This window comes from Taudactylus pleione, unplaced genomic scaffold (assembly GCF_031769625.1).
Source record: "Taudactylus pleione unplaced genomic scaffold, aTauple2 ptg000421l, whole genome shotgun sequence".
Classification (NCBI taxonomy): domain Eukaryota; kingdom Metazoa; phylum Chordata; class Amphibia; order Anura; family Myobatrachidae; genus Taudactylus; species Taudactylus pleione.
Genome location: NW_028284823.1, coordinates 4,740,859 through 4,764,734, shown reverse-complemented (window position 1 = coordinate 4,764,734; position 23,876 = coordinate 4,740,859). Strand labels below are relative to the sequence as shown.

The 23,876-nt window shown below is 39.7% G+C and overlaps 1 pseudogene; it reads right to left on the bottom strand.

The window, feature by feature from the left end:
- The window catches only part of LOC148506209 (uncharacterized), a 167,200-nt pseudogene extending 144,309 nt beyond the window's left edge, over positions 1 to 22,891 (bottom strand).
- Between the last annotated feature and the right edge of the window lie 985 nt (positions 22,892 to 23,876).

The window sequence follows — 23,876 nt, the reverse complement described above, 5'->3', positions numbered from 1 at the left end:
ACATGGTGCTTGCGAGTGGGTCTGAATCAGGCCCTATGCTCATAGGATAACAAATAACTAACAATAATTCTCTCTCATTAGCAATCAGTGAAATATAACTATGGTACTATACAGATGTGTCCTCATACATCTAGTCTCAATATGCCATGCAGAGTGACTCGCCTTGTGTGAGTGAGCCACCAGGTCCCATGCTACTCTGCTAGCATCAGGCAATGTAACTAGGACACACCAGGAGACTGTGCTGATTAATTGGATATGCAACACTTATATATCTGAGTGCACCTGAGTCTGTATATGAAGCACAACAGAACTTGAAATAAAAAAGCTGCAGCCGCTACATTGTAGCGCTTCATATACATATTCAGGGACTCAGGTGCACACAGATATACAGGTGTCACATATCAAATTAATCAGCACAGTCTGCTGGTGCATCATAGTCACATCGCATTGAATGCAAAATAGACACCCAGCACTAGCAGAGTCTATTGGGACCTGGTGCACAGTGAGGAGCTTTTTAGCGTGACTGCAGCAAAGATGTTTAAGGACACATCTGTAGATGCAACTCTGTAACAATCCTTAGGGAATATGACAGTGAAACCCATATATTTGCCTCAGCTCGTTAGGACATAAGAAAGAGAGCAGAAGATATTGGACAATAAACTGTTTTGATGAAAATATTTATTGTTGATTTATATTTGGTCCTTCTTATGGGTATTTTTAATTACATCTATGTCTTTGCATACACATGTATGCTCACAATAATAAAATGTAATTCATAACTTCAACCTATTTCTCAGCTAATCATCCTTCTGTATTATTTTCATTTCTTTATTAAAAGTTATATTTTAATTTCATAAGACATACAATAAGAGTGTCCAGAAAATATTTGTAATTTGTTTCTTACCTAGTACAAAAGAACACCCTTAGTAATCCTTGTATAATGTGTAAATCCAGTTTGAAATGCAGCTGGCATGGTGCATGTAAACTTGATCCTTGCAGAATGTGTACAGTCCATGTATGAAATCCAGCTGGCATGGAGCATGTAAACATAATCCAGTTCCCATTCTTTAATTTGGTAAAGCTGGAAAAAAAATCTGTACTTAAATTAGAGCATCATGGACCATCTTTATAGACAAGTAGACACGCTTTTTGAGTCACCTTAAAAATAAAAAATAAAATGTATTATACTTCAGAGTCTAGGGGGTAACTTTACTAAAGGTAAATTTTGGTTGATTTTGCATTTTTGTGCAATTTGCCATCTAGTTTGCAAATCGGAGATTTACTAAAGTAAAATTCCACACCAAATCGACCATAAATTTGACTTTAGTAAAGTTTACACCTTTGGACCAACCATTGTAATCAGTGGGTTAAATAGTTAATTTCTACATAGACATATAAGTTACAAACACATATACCCCTTCCTAGGCCTCTTGAGGTTTGAAATTAGATTGTCTTAATACAGTTGCTGTTTTCCATAGAATGGTCAAATTACCTTTTGGGGTCAAAGAAGACATAAATTGAGGCCTAGCTCTACCTGTCATTTCTATTGTAACTAGAAGTATAATGAGTCATTCATAGCTTCTATGTTCATATCAGCAGCTACATTCCATTGTAAGATGTGTAGAGATGCTAAGCATTATGGGTAATTAACAGTGATGTCCAGACTCTATACAAAGGAGCCTTGAAATAGAGTTCATCTCCAGACATTAGTATATTTCATTAATGTATGTCTTTAGTGCTTATGGAGCATGTGCAAGAGAGATAAGTTTGGTCAATGCAACATTGGACCAATCAGTGCTTGGTACAGTACCTAGTTTGTAATTAATATGGGCTTAATATCCGGAAAGCCAACACCCCATACTAAGGTATATAAACCAGAGGTAAACAAAGGATCCTTTAACTCATGCACGGATCTCAAAGTCTGCAGAAGAGGTGCCTGCAATGTATATTGATTATCTGGGCATTGGAAATGATGGGCTCCCCAGAGAGAAGATAAGATGAAGTACATCTTATGCTGAAGATGATGATTTACCGGTGTCATCTAAATACATAGACAAAAGTTGAGTATACAGTATACTTTGTATGTTGTTTGCTGTTTGTTTGTTTGTTACTTGTAAATAAAATGTTCTCATTTGTACTTACTCATATTGGTCACATGTGTGTACTATTTAATTTTGATCAGAACGAAACCCACCATTATGCAACCATTAATACTTTTACATAGACGACGATACTTTCACATAGATGTCAAAAGAAACCAGAGCTTTACTAATGGTCGGTTTTGAAATTGACTGAAAAATTTACCAAAAATCAACATAGAAATTGACCAGACAATTTAATATATCTGCCTAAGGCAGGCAAGTTTGGAAGAAGTACTGCACAGATCATTAAGATATGTGCAGGCTTCTTAGGCTTAAAAACAATTAAATAGTTAAAAAACAAAATACATGGAGTCCCCCCCTAAATCCATGACATGCCCTAGTCTGATACAGAAAAATCGGGGGGAAAAACTGGCATGGGGTTCCCTGTATTTTTTTAAAACCAGCACCAGGCTAAACTAACTGAGGTAGTAATGCCATAGCAAGAGGGAACACAGCATTGGTTTCCATTAACCAGTCCCAAACTGGACAACCCAGGGCAGGCAATCCTTAGAAACTATGGACCCCAAAAATAAAATGGAGTCCCCCTTCCCGAGGTCAACCTTCTAAAGTCCAGGGCTATTGGGTGCAGGGTTAATGTGTCAAATATACAAAATCATATTGTTCTTTACAGTGGGACTACAGAGGTCCAAGGAAGACTGTATATAGTATAGCGAACAAAATGGCAGGACTCCTGTGGTTTCATGCACTATAGCACTGATTGGCTAAGAGTCAAACCACTCTCAGCCAATCAGAGGGCAGTTTCTATGATAGCGACTGCTGATTGACTGAGAGCCTCAGGGTCCCCTGTCCATTGGCACCACAGGAAGAATGGACATGGAAAATAGGCTCACGATGCCTAGGTGTTTTCCATTTACCCCGTATAAGGCTCAATCTCTGTATATCTGTATATCCTATTTTGTGGCCCCCTCATCTGTCTGCCCAATATTATGTCCCCTCATGTATATTGTTCCCCATCTTTAAATCCTGTATAGTGCTCCCCCCTGACCTGTTTGATCTCTATTATGCCTTTTAACAACTGTACACAATACTGGAATCCAGCATGGGACACTCTTTGGTGGGACCCTCAAGCCATCTTCATCGCTGCTGGAACCAAAAGTCAATTTTTTTTAACAGAAATACTGCAGTATCTCTCATGAATGAAAGTTAAAAATTATATGTTTTGTTTAAAGCTTACAACTGTCCTGCATATGCATGACCTAAAGTTTTAGTATAAACTGTGTTCACATAAAAAATAGGGTATGCTATTAGAAAATAAAGTAAATAATATGTTTATGTACATATATAGCTATATATCTATATAGTAATAGTTATCTATCTATATCAGTGCCATAACAGGGCTCAAATGTGTACTGTGCCAGCCTGCCCCCTGAGCACCCAACATTATGATATCACACAGAGGGGGAGGGGCCGGCAGCACTGTTAGGTGCAGTGCTGACAGGAGCATCCTGAGGACACTCCGATTGGCTGTATGTGCTCTAGGGTGCCTGTCTGGAGCATCTTAAGGATGGAACAGCAGCGTTGCAGCAGCTCCCTGCTAGCCAAAGACAAGAGTCATGGACCAGCGGAGGTTCCCCATAGAACCTGTGTTCTGTGCGGCATCACCAGACAAAAACCCCTAATTATGGCACAGAGATATGTACACACCCTATATGAATATACTATATATTTATATCTATTTTTATACACTGATAGCATAGGTTTTTGTGCTTCTATTATAAAGATAAATGTCACATCACCAATGTTTATGCTGTTATATTTATAGGTTTAGTAAGCAATTTACAATAAAAATGTTTAAATGTATTTAGAATTATCTGAGATGTTATTATTCTGTATATATTCTTTCTAACAATACATGGAAAGATATTATCTGTAAACTAGCATAATAACTACTGAATCTTTGCTGTTTACCAGAGAAGGTGCTATTGTGTTGGCTCCAATGAGTATGTTGGCATGTCTTTAATGACAATGGGAGAGAGCTTAGAATACAATGGAGTGTTTTCCTTTGAATAGACTGAAGATACATAGTTATATTTGTTACATGATTTGTTGATGGCAAAACTGCAAAATGTGTTTAGAAGTTTACGCTTTGAAAATATGCTCAGGTGAATTTACTGATAACAAAAAATTACTTTGAAATACTTTTATATACTATTCTAAAAAATTATTATTTAGAAGTCTATGGGGTCTATTTACTAAGCCGTGTTAGGAGAAGTGAAAAGTGAAGAGTAAAAAGTGATAAGGTGCCAGCCAATCAGTTCCCAACTGTCATTTTTCAAACACAACCTGTGAGATGGCAGTTGGGAGGGGATTGGCTGGCACCTTATCACTTTTCACTCTTCACTTTTCACTTCTCCTAACACTGCTTAGTAAATAGACCCCTTTATATCATAAGTGACCAATGAAAATAGACTAAACGTGGGTACACACCTAAAAGATATATCTGCAGATTGAGTGATCTGCAGATATATCTGCAGATGATGGTCATTCATAAACACTGAACGACCATCATCTGTGCTGCAGTAGGTCCCGGTGGCCAGGGGGTGTGGCCTAATTGCAGAATGTGTGACCACGCCCCCTTCGGGGGAAAAAAACTATTTGCAGTGCTGGGGAGGGGGGTGCTGTGTACCCCTCAGCCCGGTGCACAGCCAATGGGGGGCACGATCAGCATGATCGCTCCCCACTTTGGCATAGGAGACTGTTCAGACTGCTGCTTTAGCAGCCTCGGACAGTCTCTCACTGCAGCCCAGCACACAACAGCGTGTGCTGGGCTGCTGGGGATGGGGAGCTGTGCCAGAGTCGGGTAAGTAGTACCCGCTCACAGCTCACCCCACTCTCTCTGCACCCCTGTGTACAGGCAATCAGCTGATCACCCTTACACACTTGCCAATGGACAGATAAGTCTGCAGACATATCTCTTCATTGGTTGTGCAGCATAGGCAATGCGATATGTCTGTGAACGACATTGTTCACAGACATATTGTCTGTACACAATGGCCGACGGGGGAATGATATATTGGCCGATCAATTGATCGGCAAATATATCGACCAGTGTGTACCCAGCTTAACCTTGATACAATTTCGTTATAAATAAAAAAAATATTTATTTAACATTAAATTATTTTTTACTCAATTTTTAATCCTGTGTAAATTATATAACTATATAAATTTTCCATAGACGCACTCAACATGGATAACGCATTAAAAGCAAATGTAAATTATAGATAGATTTCCCATTAAATTATTATATGTGCAAAAAAAAATCCCATCAATAATTATATCCAATGTGTTAGAATAGTTTTTTTTCTTACTAATAAAAACATATAGATTTAAACTGAGAAGTTATGTTTATTTAAAAATTGATTAGTTTACATGTAAGTGCAGATCAATGGAGTGTCCTCAATTTTTAAAATAAAATGTTAACAGAAGAACAGGAAGGGTGAGGTGTCCGTTGCTCCAAATGATTATCAAAAAATATTGCCTAAATTAATGTGTCATTTTGTGAGTGAAAATAGCAACATTTTATCTGTCCATTTTGATTGCACTATGGGCCTGATTCACTATGGATCGCTATTGCGATTGCAGCTGCGTTTACGTACAGAGGTCTGCTGTGAAATTATGCTAATGAAGGCACTCGTAAAGCTGTCGCACAGCCAGCATAGAGACACCCACTACCGCTATCTCACATCCCATTCTGTGATACCTTGCAGTCCTGCGTATACATTGGTAACATTGAGTAACATCGGCCCCTCATGCAGAATTACAGCAGGCCTGACTTGCCAGAGAAACTGCGAGTCTTGTTGAGTGCAGTGAGTACTCAAGCTGCGTATGCCATCTCAGTGGCTAATTTATACATGCCTGGGAAATGGCATTCAAACGGACAGGCACATCTGCGTTTCTCTGACCACTTCCCTGTCACCACCCCCAAATGCTCACAACCTGTCATTCACTCTGCAATGGCTCTCATTCTGCTTAAATGATCGCAAAGTGATTGCAATGCTAACTCACGCATGTGCACTGTGCTACATATGCATGCGCAGTACGCACCATCGGCCGATCTGTTTACGCTGTTGCAATAGCGATCCATGCTGAATCAGGCCCTATGTTCCTAACCATATGCACTTGTAATTTTGCTGTATGTCAGTGTTGGCTAACCTTGACACCCCAGCTGTTATGGAACTACATAACCCAGCATGCACTGCTACAGTTTTGCTATTAGGGCATGCTAAAACTGTGGCAGGGAATGCTGGGATATATAGTTCCACAACAGCTGGAGGGTCAAGGTTAGCCAACACTGCTGTATGTCCTTTGTTATTAGTCTATTTTAATACTTTACTGTATCTTAACTATCCTTTTACTCATCAAGTTTCATTAGTGCACCATTTATCACAATGAAACTAAAGCTGCATGCACACGGTACGATCTGCACAACCAATGATATCGCTGAACGATTTCCCTTGAACTTTCTTTAGTGCAGGACAAATGATATTGGGTGTACATACTGATAGATATCTATGATATACATCTTTCAGTGAAGTCATCCTGCCACATCTCTGAACATACAAATCATGATGAAATTGTCCAAGTTGACCTGCGTGTATAAATAACCATAGATATCGTTATAAACCATGCGGGAAAGCTCATCATTGGTCGTTCATTGGTCATTCACTGCATAAAAATATACGATATGAATGATTTATCATTGAATGATATAGTTATCGTTCATAGACATCATACCATCTGTACAGGGATGTAGTCAGGGTCCCTGCACCAGTATCCCAACCGCTGGCATCCCAAAGGTAAATATTGGGGTGTTAGGGGGAGGTTAGGGTGCAGGGTTAGGGTTAGGCAACGGGGGGAGTGTTAGGATTAGGGTGCGGGGAGTGAGAGGTTAGGCTTAGGTACTAGGGGCGTGGCTAGGTTTATTCACCAGGAGAGGGTGTTAATTTTGGGTACGGGGAAAGGGATGTTAGGCTTAGGCACTAGGGGGAAGGTTAGATTTAGGCACCAGGGACAGAGGGTTAGGGTAGGGGATGGGAAAATACTTACCATGCGTTCCTATTGGTGTCAGGATTCTGGCTGTCGGGATGCGTCTGGTGGTATTTTAACCAGCAGCATCCCGACAGCCACGATTTCATACCCAACCCGTGTGTACGCACCTTTACTTCGTTCATTTGACAAATTCAAATAACAACATTTTTATATTTAACCTTATTTAAATATGCATATTACAGTTCTAGCATTAGCTCATTATAGCAACTATATTATATTAAATATACATGAAATAGTGTCCTAGCATTTATCCTTATTCATTATGAATAATGATGCTTTGAAGTAATTACTATAAATGGCTACCAAACCTCTGTATTTATGTAATGTTATATATCACATTTATGGAATGGTCAAGATGGTCAAGATGTAAATATACTGCATTATTAATAATTTGAATATTGCCTACTTCAGGATCAATATATGAACTAGTTTTTGCCAATCTAAGGTATTTGAGGGCAGGTAATCTTAAAACCTTTTCTTACATTTTGTTATCCTGTGCACTTACTAAGTCACAGGAGATGATCAGGGTATAACACAGTTCATTGAATGTAGATCCGGAGATTGGGTGCTGTAGTGCAACACTACAATTCCCGGCGCTAATAATGTAAATTATAATTAAATTACACCAGCTGCAGGTATAAGGTCTAGTTAGGACCAGAAAGAAAAAGGGAAGCTACAAAATTCTAAGTTAACTGCGCTTGGTGATACATAATAATCCCATTGAATGAAAATAAATAATATAAATCAGTGTTTGCTTAGTATTCTGGACACAGGAGGCTTGTTTAAAATGCAATAATGTTTACTCACAAAAAATCTGAATGCCGTAAAAATATATAGAAGTGCATAAAAAATATATAATCAATAAGGCAGCATAATATAGAATACTAATGAGCGCATAAATAATCATATAATAAAAATTGGTTGCTAAATGAACTGGTCATAAAATGCTGTTCAATCACCACTTGTATATAGGAATAGTCAGTGTTCACAGCTGCAAATGAATGTGTCAAATGGCTTGTTACAATTGCAGTATCCATCTGCCCCAAGTTAGCTAGCATCTTTGTATCAAACCCCAAATACTTACACTTTACATATTCACATAAAAGGTTCCATAAGCTTTAAAGTATAAGATTCAAGTTTGTTCATTTATTATAATTGCTGTGAAATAAAGGTTATTTGGTAGCTAAGGTTTTATACATGATAAGTAAGCCATGTTTGGTATTATACTGATCTGCACTCTTTCAACAGCATTCCAGTATCATCGGTGTGAAGATCATAACATGCATTCTCAACTTATGGACTGCAGAGACTTAAAGCACCGAAATGTACATTGTATGACCAACTGTTAGGATTTGCATGAGGCGGGAAAACAGAGGCAACCAGTTGTCGGAGGCTGGACTGTGTCTATTTGAATCAACCTGTTAAATGCCTGTGTAACAGATGCACCCGTATTGGGAACCAATGGCATTAGCAACACTCCTCTCTATTGTGTTGTCTGTTTCTGTGAGGATATAAATGTGTGTGTTGTGACCCCAGTCTTGAGTCTTCTTGCTGAATGCTGATTGACGGAGGTTTCTTGCTGATGCCGATATCTGGTCCAGAGTGCTTGCGTATGTATAACTGTACTTGGGTCTGTATAATTTCTTTGCGCTAAATTGTACTTAGATCATAGCATGTAACTGACTGTGCTTTTACTTGAATAATACTTTGTGCTTTGGAAACACATGTTCACGGTCTAAGGTTTTTATTTACTGTATGACTTCATACGCAAATAAGCGTCAATCTTAGAGGTTTATAGGCAGGCTTTAGAAGGTATAGGTAGGAGCGTATAGAGGTTCAAATCCAGTATCATTAGTTGGGGGCTCATAGTGTGAGGTCACTTACCTACTCACACGGTACATACGGTTATCAATATCTCACCAAAGGGTGGAGTGGCCACATGCAGGGTTTACCTGCAACCGCTCGGTGCTGAGAGATCGCTACCCATTATCGTGTGAGCAAGGGACTCTGACTAGAATCCAGGGACAAGAGAGGAAAAAGTTTGTTTTCCTTTGTTGATAGAACCTTAGGTTTAAAGGGGCACCGCAGTATTGCGCACGCGGCTGAGTCGCATTTTTGCACGCATAATAAAGACGCACTTTTGCGTACGCAGCTAAAAGGTTAAGTCATATGGTTGTGTGGTAGTCGCATTATTGTGTATGTGACTAGTCGCACAATAGTGTATATGTATTTCCGGTTGTGCTGCCACGTGTTTAAACAAAGCTGTTGAGGTTTACATTTTTCAATTGTTGCCAATATCTTGGTTAATGCGTATTTTTCTGTGCAGGAAAAAAGTGTGTAACTGTGCGTGTTCATTTAGGGCGTAACTCGGGACCTAAATGTTAAGAGTATCGTAGGATCCTTAAGTGCTAGGCACAGGAAGTTGGCCTAGTGACTCGGTAGCAGCTTACCATTTACTTTACACAGAGCAGGTGTATGGTTTGTTATTTTTGTTAGGGTTCGGCTCCCAGCATGATTATAGCGTTCAGTAATCAATGTGTGTGATCTGTTAGGCTTATTTGAACGTTATAATTGAACCGCATAGTCTTGGTTAGATTGTGATTGTGAGCTGGTGAGAGGGTGGACGAAATCAACTGGAACAAAAAGGGTACTTTGCTGCCCTCTAGCAGTTGAAACATAGTCAAAGGGATTTATTGTATGGGAGCATCTTCCTTCCATAGGTGAGTGAAGGCGCCAATAGGTCCTTCATAGGGTTCGTGGATACACCCTTTTTCAAAGGCATCTGCAGGTAAGTGAAAGTATCTTGACTGTCTTTCACCAGTCTAAATCTTTATTGAAAAATTTAGGAGTTGTCTGAAGATGGGAGCCACTCAAACAATAGAGATGTTAGACAATGATGTGCTGCTAATGGAAGCGCCGCTTGGATCGGCCCGTCGTATTATGCCTACTAAGTATGGTACTTATGCAATAAGGTATTGTGATGTATGGTTTAAAATTACAATGAAGAGTGTTAGACCATTTCCCAGAATTGGTAGTTTTGATAAAGATGTATTGGATAATGTCCAGGATCACATAAGTCTGATGTGCTCCCGAGAGAAAAATTTAAAATATTATGAATGTTTAAAGTTGTGGCAGCATGAAGGGGATGCGTGGCTTAAAAATGTGCAAGCGATGCAAACTAGCGTTGCGAGCGCATTGCCAGAAAATACACCTGCGGCACTAAATTGCAATGCGTGCGAGCCACAAAATGGCATGCATGTGCAGCAAAGTAGCATTGCGGAAGGTATTGTCAGCAGTTCACGTGCACCACCTCCACCTTATGTGGATGGGGGTGCAAGTACAGTTATCGAAAATGTCAAAGATTTTTGAGGAATTTGGGTAGTTCTCATGAGCCAACTAATAAGGATTGGTGTGTGGTGTTAAGGGCCTGTCTACCACGCAATATAGACGTGACAAAATTTATCACGGATTGTGTGTTGGATGGTGACGTTCCCTTAACAGACCAAGTAAACCAAGGTAACACTTCCCGCATTGTAACTCAATTGGGTATATATTTTCCAGTAGTAGTTAACTGTAACAAAATTTTCACCATAAAGCAAAAGGAGAGTGAATCTGCAGAAGATTATTGCGACCGGGCTCTGCAGGCTATCACCCAGTACACTGGGTTAGAGGATATTAAAGATAGCACTCACCACAGAGGAATGATAGTCACTGTACTCATGGATGGTCTTAAAGAGAAATTAAAGACCTGGGTTCAGACCTCACAGCCTGGCTGGAGGGGAGTCACAATAGATACCCTCATAGAATCTGCCATAGAACATGATAAAAACATCTCAAAGAAGAGAGACCCAGAGTAAAAAACTAATGGCTGTCAGTATCCAAGCTCTAGAAGGAATGACAGTAACATCACAGCCAGACACATTTGCACCCACACACACACTTACACCTGAACAGTCATATGCCCTCACAAATCCCACACAACAGCAAACACAGCTCAATCCCACTTACCCTACACAACCACAGGTCCCATATTACCCACAAACTTCATATCCCCCACAATACTTTTATCCTCCATATCACTACCCATATCCACCACCTTTCCTCCCTGCTCAAACCTCACAACAACCCGTGTCTTCATCCGATCCACAAGCATGTTTTAATTATAAACAAACAGGACATTTAAATAGAAACTGTCTGGTAAAAAGGGTAGGACCCCCAAACCAGAGAGTACCTGGATATCCCCATAAGGGATATGCACAGAGACCAGCAAATGTCCAACAGGCACCAGCTCCAATTGTAGCAGTTAATGCTTTATTGGAGAATGGAAGCCAATGCTAGGGGTCAGGTCATACCTGTAGTCTACAGATAGTCAGGTTAACGGGAAGTACTAAGGAAGAACCGGTCATGATGGTTAATGTAGCTGGTACTAAATATCCTTTTCTTGTAGACACAGGGGCGACCAGGTCAGTGATAAAATCTCCTGTTAATTTACAGGTGACCAACGAGACAGTACCAACAATGGGTGTAACAGGTAAAGTGCAACATTATCCTTTAACAAAATCCACAGAGGTTACTATTGGGCCGCTGCATACCAGGCATTCTTTCCTTCTGGCTGCTCCAGCTCCTACTAACCTGCTAGGTAGAGATTAGTTATGTAAGATGGGATGTGTCATATATTGCACCCCTGATGGTGTATTTCTAGATATCCGAGAGAGAGTTGCGCACGAGGTGCGGGATGTGTTGGACACTCCCCAAAGGATAATGTATCACTCTACCAGTTTAAATGAAAATCCATCACAGGTAGATCAAATGTTGTCCCAAATTCCAGATTCCCTTTGGACTAAGGATGGACAGGACACTGGATTAATGGCAAATGTAAGCCCCGTAATGGTAAATTTAAAAGTTGGTAGGCAAGCTCCAAAGATTCCCCAGTACCCACTAAAACAGGAGATAGAATTAGGGGGTTTTCCAATAATTGAGCGATTATTGCAACAGGGAATTTTAGTTCGTACAGCTAGTGTAGCTAACAGTCCCATCTTTCCGGTGATGAAGAGTGGTGGGAGGGGTTATAGGCTGGTACAAGACCTTAGAGGTGTTAATAAGGTAGTACAGAGCCAATTCCCCATAGTGCCAAATCCAGCTGTCATACTTATGCAGATCCCTCCAAACGCAACCCATTTCACTGTCATTGACCTCTGTTCTGCCTTCTTCTCTGTGCCTCTCCACCCTGACTGTCAGTATTTATTTGCATTCACATACAGAGGTGTACAATATACATGGACACGGTTGCCCCAAGGTTTCATAGACAGCCACAGTATCTTCTCCCAGGCTTTGCACGACTGTTTACAACCTTTCCAACCTGCCAATGGGTCTGTTCTAATTCAATATGTGGACGATTTATTGCTATGTTCTGATTCATTTATGTTATGTTTGAATGATACTAAACTTTTGTTGCTTCATCTCTCGCATACAGGACACAAAGTTGCTAAGGACAAACTACAGCCGTGCCAATCCAGAGTAAAATATTTGGGACACTGCCTAACTCAGGGGTTACGACATCTCAGAAATGACAGAATACAGGCCATACAGAACATGACACTCCCGCAGAACCAGCAGCAAATTCGTACCTTCTTGGGAATGTGTGGATACTGTAGAATATGGATCCCAGGTTTTTCTATTCTGGCCTTGCATTTACAGGACTTAGGACCTTATTCAGAGTCAGTTGAAGCGGCCGCACGGTCATACGCCACCAATGTTCGCTATACTGCGCATGCGTAAAGTTCGCAATGCGCGTGCACAAACTAGCCGATATGATCCGAAATTTCTCTCTCCTTGAACACAGCCAGGTTGGTAGTTTGAGTGACAGATTGAGGCATTTGTGGGTGGTAACAGGGGAAGGTGCTTGAAAATGGGGGAGTGGAGATCCGGACGCAGGCATGCCTAATTATGCGAACAGCATTTTAGGGGAGTGCATACAGTTTAAGGGAGTGCATAATTAACAATGTAGCATCATGGCACATGGGACAGGGGAGGTTTTTACACTGACATGATCGTAGAGCTTAAGAGAGGGTATGGTCAACCTTAAGCTCTATGACCAGTTCCGATGGTTCCCGATGGTCTCGATTAATCCTTATATACCCGGAGATGATGTGCAATGCGTACAAGAAGTGGGCGTATTTTTTTGTCTTCCGGCCGCTTCCTCCCCTTGGTCGGCCAGCTACTGATCCGAACTTAGGGACGCAACTTGCGAGGGAATCATTTGCATATCTGGCCCCTTTTCCCATACGACTGTGCGGCCGCTTTGACTGACTCTGAATGAGGTCCTTAGTCTCTTCCTCAAAGCCCGATCATGTCATACACACAGAGGAAACAAAGCAGGCTTTCCTTAATCTTAAGGATAGTGTGACAAAAGCACCTGCATTGGGAATACCTGATTATGGAAAACCTTTTGATTTGTATTGTACGGAAGCCGATGGTTGTGCTGCAGGTGTACTCACACAAAAACATGGTGATGCCAGTAGGCCAGTAGCATACTACAGTGACCAATTGGACACTGTGGCAAGATCACTCCCCACCTGTTTAAGAAGTGTAGCAGCAACAGCTCTATTGGTGAGTAAAAGTGAGGACGGAGTATTGGGTCATGATATGATTGTCTACACTCCCCATGCTGTATCTGCTCTGCTGAACTCTGCCCAAACCAGACATGTTTCTTCTGCTAGGTTTACTAAATGGGAACTAGCTCTAATTGAACCTGCAAACATCACTATTAAATGTTGCAGCACGATGAATCCAGCAACGTATTTACCATATGTACAACATGATGTACAAAGGGTGGAAGGAGATGAGTTGCTGGCGGGAGGTGAGTTCAGCGGACATAATGATGCACACGATTGTATGGAATATCTGAATCATGTGACACACCTTTAGAGAATGTAGATGTGACATTTTATACAGATGGGAGTTGTCACAGACAAACAGACACAGGTGAATTATGTACAGGTTATGCTGTTGTAAATGACACAGACATCATAGAAACTGAATCTCTTGGTCCTCCTCACTCAGCCCAGGTGGCGGAGTTAGTAGCACTAACCAGAGCGTGTGAACTGGCAGCAGGCAAATCTGCTAACATTTACACTGACTCGAGGTATGCGTTCGGGGTGGTGCACGATTTTGGGGCTCTATGGCATCTGAGAAAATTTATGACAGCAGCAGGCACACCAGTTGCACACTCCAGACACATAAAACAATTACTAGAAGCAATCCAACTGCCCAAAAAGGTGGCAGTAATTAAGTGTAAAGCCCATACATGTGAGGATGATCCAGTGTCACTGGGCAACAACAGAGCCGATGAAGCTGCAAAATGGGAAGCAGGTTTAAAAATGTTTTCTCCAACTGAACAAATTATGTCTTTTCAAACAATTGATATGTTGAAATTAATTGAGATGCAAAATTTGTGTTCAATCCAGGAAAAGTCCATCTGAAAGTCTAAGGGATGTGGGCAAGAGTCCTCTGGGCACTGGAGGGACGGACAAGGTAAGCCAGTAGCCCCCAAGGCATATTACCCCAGCCTGGCTGAGGCAGCACATGGTCTGACTCATCTGGGGAAGCAAGGTATGTGCAAATTGGTGAGAGCATACTGGTGTGCACCAGGTTTTTCTTCACAAGCAGAAAAGAGAGCAATGTCCTGTCTGACCTGCTTGAGGAAGAACATAGGGAAAGCGATCCTTACCAAACCATTCCACATTCCACTGACTGATGGACCTTTCCAGGTGATACAAATTGATTTCATCCAATTACCACCCTGCAGGAATCTCAAGTATGTATTGGTGTGCACTGACATATTTTCTAATTGGGTTGAGGCCTACCCAGCGGCCACTAATGCTGCTGCATTTACTGCCAAGAAAATAGTTCAGGAATTTGTATGCAGATACGGTATCCCTAAAATCATTGAGAGTGACAGGGGTAGTCATTTCACAGGTGATGTTTTTCAAAATATGTGTAAGCTGATGGGTATTAATAGCCGACTTCACACCCCCTACCGACCGCAAGCCAGTGCCAAGGTAGAGAGGATGAACGGGACTATTAAAAATAAGTTAAGTAAAATCATGGCAGAGACTGGACTAGGATGGCCAGAAGCATTACCGTTGGTCCTGCATAGTATAAGGACCACTCCTAGACCCCTGTAAATCTGTCTCCCTTTGAAATACTGTTTGGTAGACAACCTCATTTGATTATAAGTCCACAGTAAGACTTGAAAGGTAACAACAAAGTATTTGTATCTGTAAAGTATTTTATATCAATGAGTAAACAGTTAAAACAGCAACAGCAAAAACTGAAATTGTTGTCCAATGATATGCTTGAAACTAACTGTCATGATGTTGAACCAGGAGAATATGTTATGATCAGAAATTTATTGCATTCAAGTTGTTTGACTAATCGGTGGGAAGGTCCATACCAGGTGCTGCTGACAAGTACTACATCTTTGAAGGTGGCTGAGAGAGATACCTAGGTCCATTCCACTCACTGCAAAAAGGTCAATCAACCGGTGGAGAAACAAGTTGGAGACAAGGCTGATAGCGTGGACCTGTCAATCGCGAGCTTGTTCTGGGAGGATTGCAAAGGTCGTAGTGAGATACCTGAACTAAAAGAAATTTGCAGGTCTTTGTTGTGACAATGGACTGGCCTGCTGTGTTAATTTTCATATTCTTTTCCAGAGTTCTCACCATTCTGGTTGGTTCTGGAATATCCGGTTTCTGTGATGGGGGACTGATTGAGGAGATGGGAGCTGATGGCAGTGCTGATGGAGTGGAGTCAGGAGGAGTGCAATGCCAATCAGGGGAGTGTCTGACCCATCTTAGTACTGTTATTGTTAAGAGAGCTGTTACTTCGGATACTCAGGGACGGTGTGGAAGTTTATCGTCTGAAGATTCCTGTATTTGTGAGCTTTGTGGGTCCCTAGTTGATGAGAACTGTATTCAATGGTGCCAGCCTAAATATAACCCGTACTGGGGTGGGTATCCTTTAGAGGATTATCATAGCATGGTAGGCAAAGTATTAAATCAAACTGATTGCTGGGTGTGTTCACATGTGCCACAGGGACAGCATAATGTAGGGTTGGTGCCATTTCCGCTGAATATCACGGAAATTTTAGAACTGCAAAAAGGGAAAACATTAGATGGAAAATGCCTCTCATCCAAACCACCTCATTTTAAACTCTATCAATTCCAAGTAGATAGATCACTTTTGTGTTTGAACATAACCAACCCCAATAAACCCGGGAGTTGGGAAGTGACAGGGAATAATCAGACGATGACTTTTTCACAGAGAGCTGATAATGAGTCTATAAATCATGACCTGTTACGTTCTATTAGATCTAGTGGGAGAAGCTTTAGGTACCAAAGAAATTATTGGTAAGGTATTGTGCTAAAATAATACAACCAGAAACTTGCATAAATCAGATGGAAAAGCCTGAGATACGATTGTTTGCAAGGGAAATGTGTTTAATGATAATGATGCATACCATTCCTTATGTTCTCCCCGATAATGTGTATTTTATATGTGGAAGAAAGGCGTATAAGTGGCTTTCCCTGAGTTCCGAAGGTTTGTGTTACCTGGGAAGAGTAGTCCCAGAAGTTATGACCCTCACACATGTTGAAGTGCTTGGTTTCCATAAAAACACACCATCACCATATCTTCACACACAGTATGAGCACAGAGGCAAACAAAATATGATACCTGGTGATGTGCATAAAGCCACTCAGTTAATTAGTGAGACAACCGGTTTCCAAGTTTTAGTTGCACTGGATCCCACCAGTATTGCTCGGGGTACATTCAATTTTAGATATATTCAGGAACTTGCTGAATTGATAGATAATATCACCGAGATGTATGATGACACATTCAGGTATACAGGGAGAGAATTGCAAGCGTACAAGAAAGAACTGGTGCAGTACAGGCTAGTGTTAAATTATTTAACTGCTGTTACTGGAGGGTATTGCATAACTTTGGCCACCCAATTTGGAGTAAAATATTGCACCTATGTCACCAATGATACCTGCGATCCCAAGGAGGTGATAGACCGGAAGATGGATTAAATTCTGCAGCTAAAATGGGAGTTTCATAAGAACCATAATGCTTCAGTGGCTGAAGTAGGGGAGAAGATAGAAGGATGGGTCTCATGGTTGAACCCAGTGAAATGGTTCTCAGGTCTAGGGGAATGGGTCCAGGAAGTGATCACCAGTATAGGCAAATTCTTGATCCTTATACTGATTGTCATCATAATAATTGGCATAAGTGTCCGGTGTGTTCCTATTGTGTTGAAGTGTGGAAAATGTAAAACGAAAGAATGAAATTATGATGGTGGTCAGTAATGACACTATGAATACTGAGGTAAATATAGAACTGCATTACAACCCTGAACTAGGAAATACCATCATTCAATGTATTATATTTAGACGTGCATAGAATATATTATTGAAATGTTACTTTTAAAACACCTCAGATAATGTAAAGTCTCAATTCCCCTTCAAGACTGCCTTTATAGGATTGATGCATCCCCACATCACCCCCATGATCTTCCAAGATCTGCGGTGTGCGTATAATAGTAGTTTTATGTCCCCACTCAGAGACACATTATTGATGGATTAAGAACCACCTTGTGCCATCCCATAATAACACTAAATAATATATAAATGTAAGCCTAGATTAATTTTTAAAATCAGATTGTGATAGCATGTTGTTCGCTATCAAAGGGTGGACTGTCGAAGCTGGATAATTGGCTGAGACAAGATCAGCTTAAAATTAGATCGTAAAGACGCCATTTTGCGGCTGGCCGCAAGACGCCATTTTAGAATATGAGATCGCAAGACGCAATTTTGCGAATGGCCGCCCAAGCGCCATTTTAGATAAACTCACACTTAAGTACATATGGCGATGTTACTATTAGCACCATGTGATTGCATCTTTCACCATTTCTCATTCACACATAAATACACACAATTGCGCTGTTAACATGTCGCATATTAGCGAAAGCATAAGGTCCTGTATGAAAACGCTGTTTATTAGCTTCATGCACACGCATCTGCCCCAAGTTAACTAGCGTTTTTATATCAAACCCCAAATACTTACACATTACATATTCACATAAAAGGTTCCATATGCTTTAAAGTATAAGATTCAAGTTTATTCATTTATTATAATTGCTGTGAAATAAAGGTTATTTGGTAGTTAAGGTTTTATACGTGATAAGTAAGCCATGTTTGGTATTATACTGATCTGCACTCTTTCAACAGCATTCCAGTATCATCGGTGTGAAGATCGCAACATGCATTCTCAACTTATGGACCGCAGAGACTTAAAGCACCGAAATGTAAATTTTTGTAGATTAAAAATATATATCCTCTGGTGCCTCCTGTGGGTTCCGTATATAGTTTGGATGTAGTTGTAATCACAAATTTACAATGATAATCATAAAGTTATATCTTAAAATAGCAATTTTATTGCAATAATAATAAAACACTAAAAAATTGCACCTCCGTGCTAAATCAAAACACATAAACAAACTCACTCATGACAAATAACATAAAACAGGACACTATGCAAATATATTCCAATGCAGAATAACAGACACGCTATGTTAGCGTTTTACTCTGCCAGCCTATGTTTTGTATTTCAATTGAGTTTCCAAAAAGGATGTCTTCCCATAAAAATAATAATCACGTATTTGTCCCCTGGAGATAATTCCAGTATAGGAGGGATTCCAAGTCCAAAGAAAGTTGGTGCATACCATGTCTTCAGAAAGGTAGGATCAGTCACATCCCACAGGAGGCACCAGAGGATATATATTTTTAACAAACAAAAATTTTAAGGGAAGGTGAGTCCCTATCTTCATCCTGTTGTAGGGCAGCTACCTGTGTTTAGGTTTAGGCACTAGCGCTACCTTCATCCTACCCTATTTTCTAGTATAACCGAAATGTACATTGTATGACCAACTGTTAGGATTTGCATGAGGTGGGAAAACAGAGGCAACCAGCTGTCGGAGGCTGGACTGTGTCTATTTGAATCAACCTGTTAAATGCTCTGTAACAGATGTACCTGTATTGGGAACTGATGACATTATCAACACTCCTCTGTATTGGGTTGTCTGTTTCTGTGAGGGTATAAATGTGTGTGCTGTGACCCCAGTCTGGGGTCTTCTTGCTGAATGCTGATTGATGGAGGTTTCTTGCTGATGCCGATATCTGGTCCAGAGCGCTTGCGTATGTATTACTGTACTTGGGTCTGTATAATTTCTTTGCGCTAAATTGTACTTAGATCATAGCGTGTAACTGACTATACTTTTACTTGAATAATACTTTGTGCTTTGGAAACACAAGTTCAAGGTCTAAGGTTTTTATTTACTGTATGACTGCGTACACAAATAAGCGTCAATCTTAGAGGTTTATAGGCAGGCTTTAGAAGGTATAGGTAGCAGCGTATAGAGATTCAAATACAGTATCGTTACGGGGACCAGCCCTGCTCCATCTCCTTCACACCGGCTGGAACTACAGGCAATGTCACTCCAAATCCCAAACGCGTTTAGTCAATGTACTAGTGTTTACATATAAAAATTAACAATAATTAATTAACTGTATAAAAGCTGTGTCTCTTGTAAGATCTTTGTAAGCAAATAATTCTAAAATATAACCATAGCACTACAAGACAAGAAAGCGCTCATAGTGTAGTATATTAAACACAAATTTATGGTCATAAGGTAAGTATTGTGCGGATTTTTAACTAAATATTTATATAAGTATCTCAAAATGGGAAATAGGGCATAATTCAATGATTGTGTAAAGTGTCTGCGCTATTTAATGGCATAAAATAAATATCCTAAGAGCTCTGGGTTAAAGCATATGAATACACTTTTTATTATTACATAAAATACCTAACTGACTGCAGCCATAATGTTACTCTAAAAACAGACATTAAAAAATATACATTGAATTCCAGTAGAAAAAATATACAAATAGTAACAATTGAAATTAAGTTGCAATTAACCTCGGCCTGTCAAAGCAGAATCACTAGCAAATCTATATAGTAACATAAACTGCATATTACTAAAGCACCATAGACATAAGATATCTTATTGATATTATAGAGTCCTTTATAAAACTGTTTGATAGGCACCAGGACCCAGTAAGGCTACGGTAAGCTTCCACTACCGCAGCCTGATCAAAGGGACAACCATCGTGACCGATGATTGCAATTATTCCAATGGTGATCCTTGGCTGTGACCTTAGTCACAGTGCTGGGATCGCTATTGCAGCAAAGAGGTTTCTGTTTCCTACAGACAATTCCTTCTGCATTAGCATTTTAGATGGACGGAATTGCACAGCCGATTGTGAGTGGCTCTGTAATTCTGTCCATCTCTGAATCAGGCCCAAAACTCTCTCCTAAGACAACTTTTCATCTACTTTTCTTAGTCTCCAAATCTGGAATATAGCCTGTTTTTTTCCATTTGTTTGGTACTAGGCTGTATGTAACAGTAAGCGCTGGATGATGGTAGCTGAGCAGTGAGTCACAGATAGAGACAATTTTATTGTTATATTATATGCTCTAAGATACAAAATCTAGTATAAACATAAGCATCTTCCCCTATGATAAACAAAAATTGCTCACTACAATGTTGCAAATTAGACATTTCTGCAAATGTCAGTTACCTACAGTAATTAGTTCCTTCATAGCAACTTTTCTCTGTGTCTCCCCTATTCAATATCTTGTTTAAGGAGACTTCTGTACATTTTGCTTACTAGATTTTCTTTGCTTTTAAAGGAAATATATTTTATTTACCTTTTCGATAGTAAGTGGTATTTTGTGTTCTCTGCTTTTGAATATTTAGGTAAAGGAGACTGTGGGGGAGATGTATCAAACCTTGGAGAGAGATAAAGTAGATAAGTTGTCCAAAGCAACCAATCAGCTTCTGCCATTTATCTAGCACACTCTTTGAAATGACAGATGCTATGGGCAACGACCCTACTTTATCTCTATCCAAGGTTTGAAACATCTACCTCCATCATGACATCTCATCCCATCCCTATGAAGTATCACCTACCAAGAAGACAACGAGGAGAAGATCAGCAGGAGCACTACTGCCTGACAAGCAGGAATGCCAGGAGGACTGAGACAAAACCAGACCACCCCAGTCAAGCAGCGGTGAGCAAATAATACTATAAATATATGGGGAGAGAAATTCATTACATATATTGGGTGGGGGTGAGAGAATATAATTAAATATATTAATACTGGGGGCATTGTGTGGTATATTGGGGAAGCACTGTGGGCATAATTTTAATACTGAAGGTAGTGTGTGGCATAGTGGGAGGGCTCTGTGGGGCATAACATTAATACTGGGGGCATTGTGTGGCATACTGGGTGGCATTGTGTGACATAATATTAATACTGGGGGTATTGTGTGGAATACTGTGTACACTGTGTAGTGTAACTACAGGACACTATGTAACATGGGCGCACTGTGTGGCATAATGTTTACACTGGGGCACTGTGACATAATGTGCATAATGGAGGTACTGTGTGGCATAATGCAATTTTCTTGGAAGGGGCCCTCACATATTAGTTGCACTGGAGCCCCCATAAGCTTTAATCTGGCCTTGCTCAGGAACTAACTAGTAGAATTCTTAATGATATGGGTTAATTATCCAGCCCATTTTGTCAATGAAAGTTACTGCTAATGGTTCTTTTTAGCCTTCATTTTTAAGGTTGGTTTTCAACTATCATAACACTATCCATTCTGTGTGTTGACACATTACAATGCATTATTATTATAACAATTTGTTTCACAGACATTTTACTTTACATTTGGGTGAATGTAATGGAGCATACACACGGTCAGATTTTTCTTCAGATCTGAACGATAATGAGTTTAAAAATCGTTCAATCATTCATATCTGAAGGAAAATCTGACATATCTGTCAGATGAACGATTTGAACAATGCGCGTTCCCGATGGTCAGATAACGATATCTGACATCTGATGTGGACTTGGACGATTCCATTCATTTTAATGCAGTCAAAAATCGTTCAAATCGTTCAAATCTTTGGTAAAATCGTTCAAATCATTCATCTGACAGATCTGACAAATCTGACCGTGTGTATGCTCCATAACATCTAGTATTTTGTTTCCTTAAAAAATGTGCTAGTTGACTGTAATGGTCCAGTGACTTGCGACATGGCCATGCTCCCCTTGTCTCTGTCTTCTTTTGGTCACCCACGTATTGTATCTATTGATATTTTTATTAGACAATTTTGTTTAAATAATATATAGAATAACATTATGTCAACACTTGCAATTTTTTAAAAATTGCATATATTACCTTCTTGTACAGAGGACTTTGATTTGTCTTGATTTTTTCGGTGGACTCTGATGAACCACCTGTTAAAAATATAAAAAGAAAGGGTTATATTTAATTTTTATAATAAACATTACTTTAATATGCAAAAAATTACATTATGTAATCTAATATCTAAAAATGATAAAGAAAATTAAACATATTGGTTGTTTATTTATATATTGCAATTTATCAGCTATTTTAAGTAAACATCTTACAGGAATCCTTGGCTGTTTTTTTTCTTCTTCTTGACAGGCAAAGTTTCTTCATCTGATTTGTTGAGAACTTCCTTCATCTTTTCCTGCCATGCTTTCAATACGGTCTTCTGATGTTTTCATTGGTTGGACAATAGGGCTTGTTTGGCTATCTTCTCCATCTCCTTTGTGCACATTCTTTCAGTCCAGTTATCTCTTCTTGCAGGTTTCCACAGTCCAAAAGCTGTTATTTACCACATTGATAAATGAAGGTACAAATCTTGTTCTTGGCATGGTGACTTGTCTGATGAGTCTTTGGACCAATGATCTTTGAGTGGTGTCTTTGTACTTGTATTTGAGAGAATGAAATAATAAAAAAATTACTTTAATTAAAATATAACAATTTATATGTATTTAGATTTTATTAAAAACTAATAGGAAAGTTTACTGTGTAAAAGTGGATACTTTAAAATGGGATTAATTATGACAATACAAATATCATTTAGGGTATCTTTCATGTTGTCAGTTTTGGTTCACCTTGGTTGCTAAGGATAACACATGTAGTACACCGACTTTTAACATGATCTGACCATGGATCGTAGTTTGCATGCTAGGCCAGTTTTGGTTTGAATTGGTTGTTAGGGTAACACATGCATTACACCATTGAACATAGCATTAAAAAACATATATGACAAGACACCATTGTGAATTTGAAAGGTTTTATTGGATAAATGAGAGTCACAGTGCTCTCTAAAGGAAAAAAAGTACACAATATAGCGCCATTTGGGCAATGCTTGGGTGATGAGGACTAATTATTAGGCCTTTTGATGATGCTGTTAATGAGGTTAGGATACTCCTGCATTGAGTACTTTCCATACATACCTGGTCCTAATGGCCTTTGATATATATCCCCTTTGTTTGGCTACTGCTAGCTGTGGGGTCTACCTACCTTGGGAGGGATCCTCCATCCAATGGGCTTAGAAGATCATCTGACAGTAGACAGTGTTTTCATACAAATAATCTTTGGTGTCATATGTCAACAAATAGTAAAGTGAAAAAAGGCTGCTTTGGTTGTCATGTAGTTAT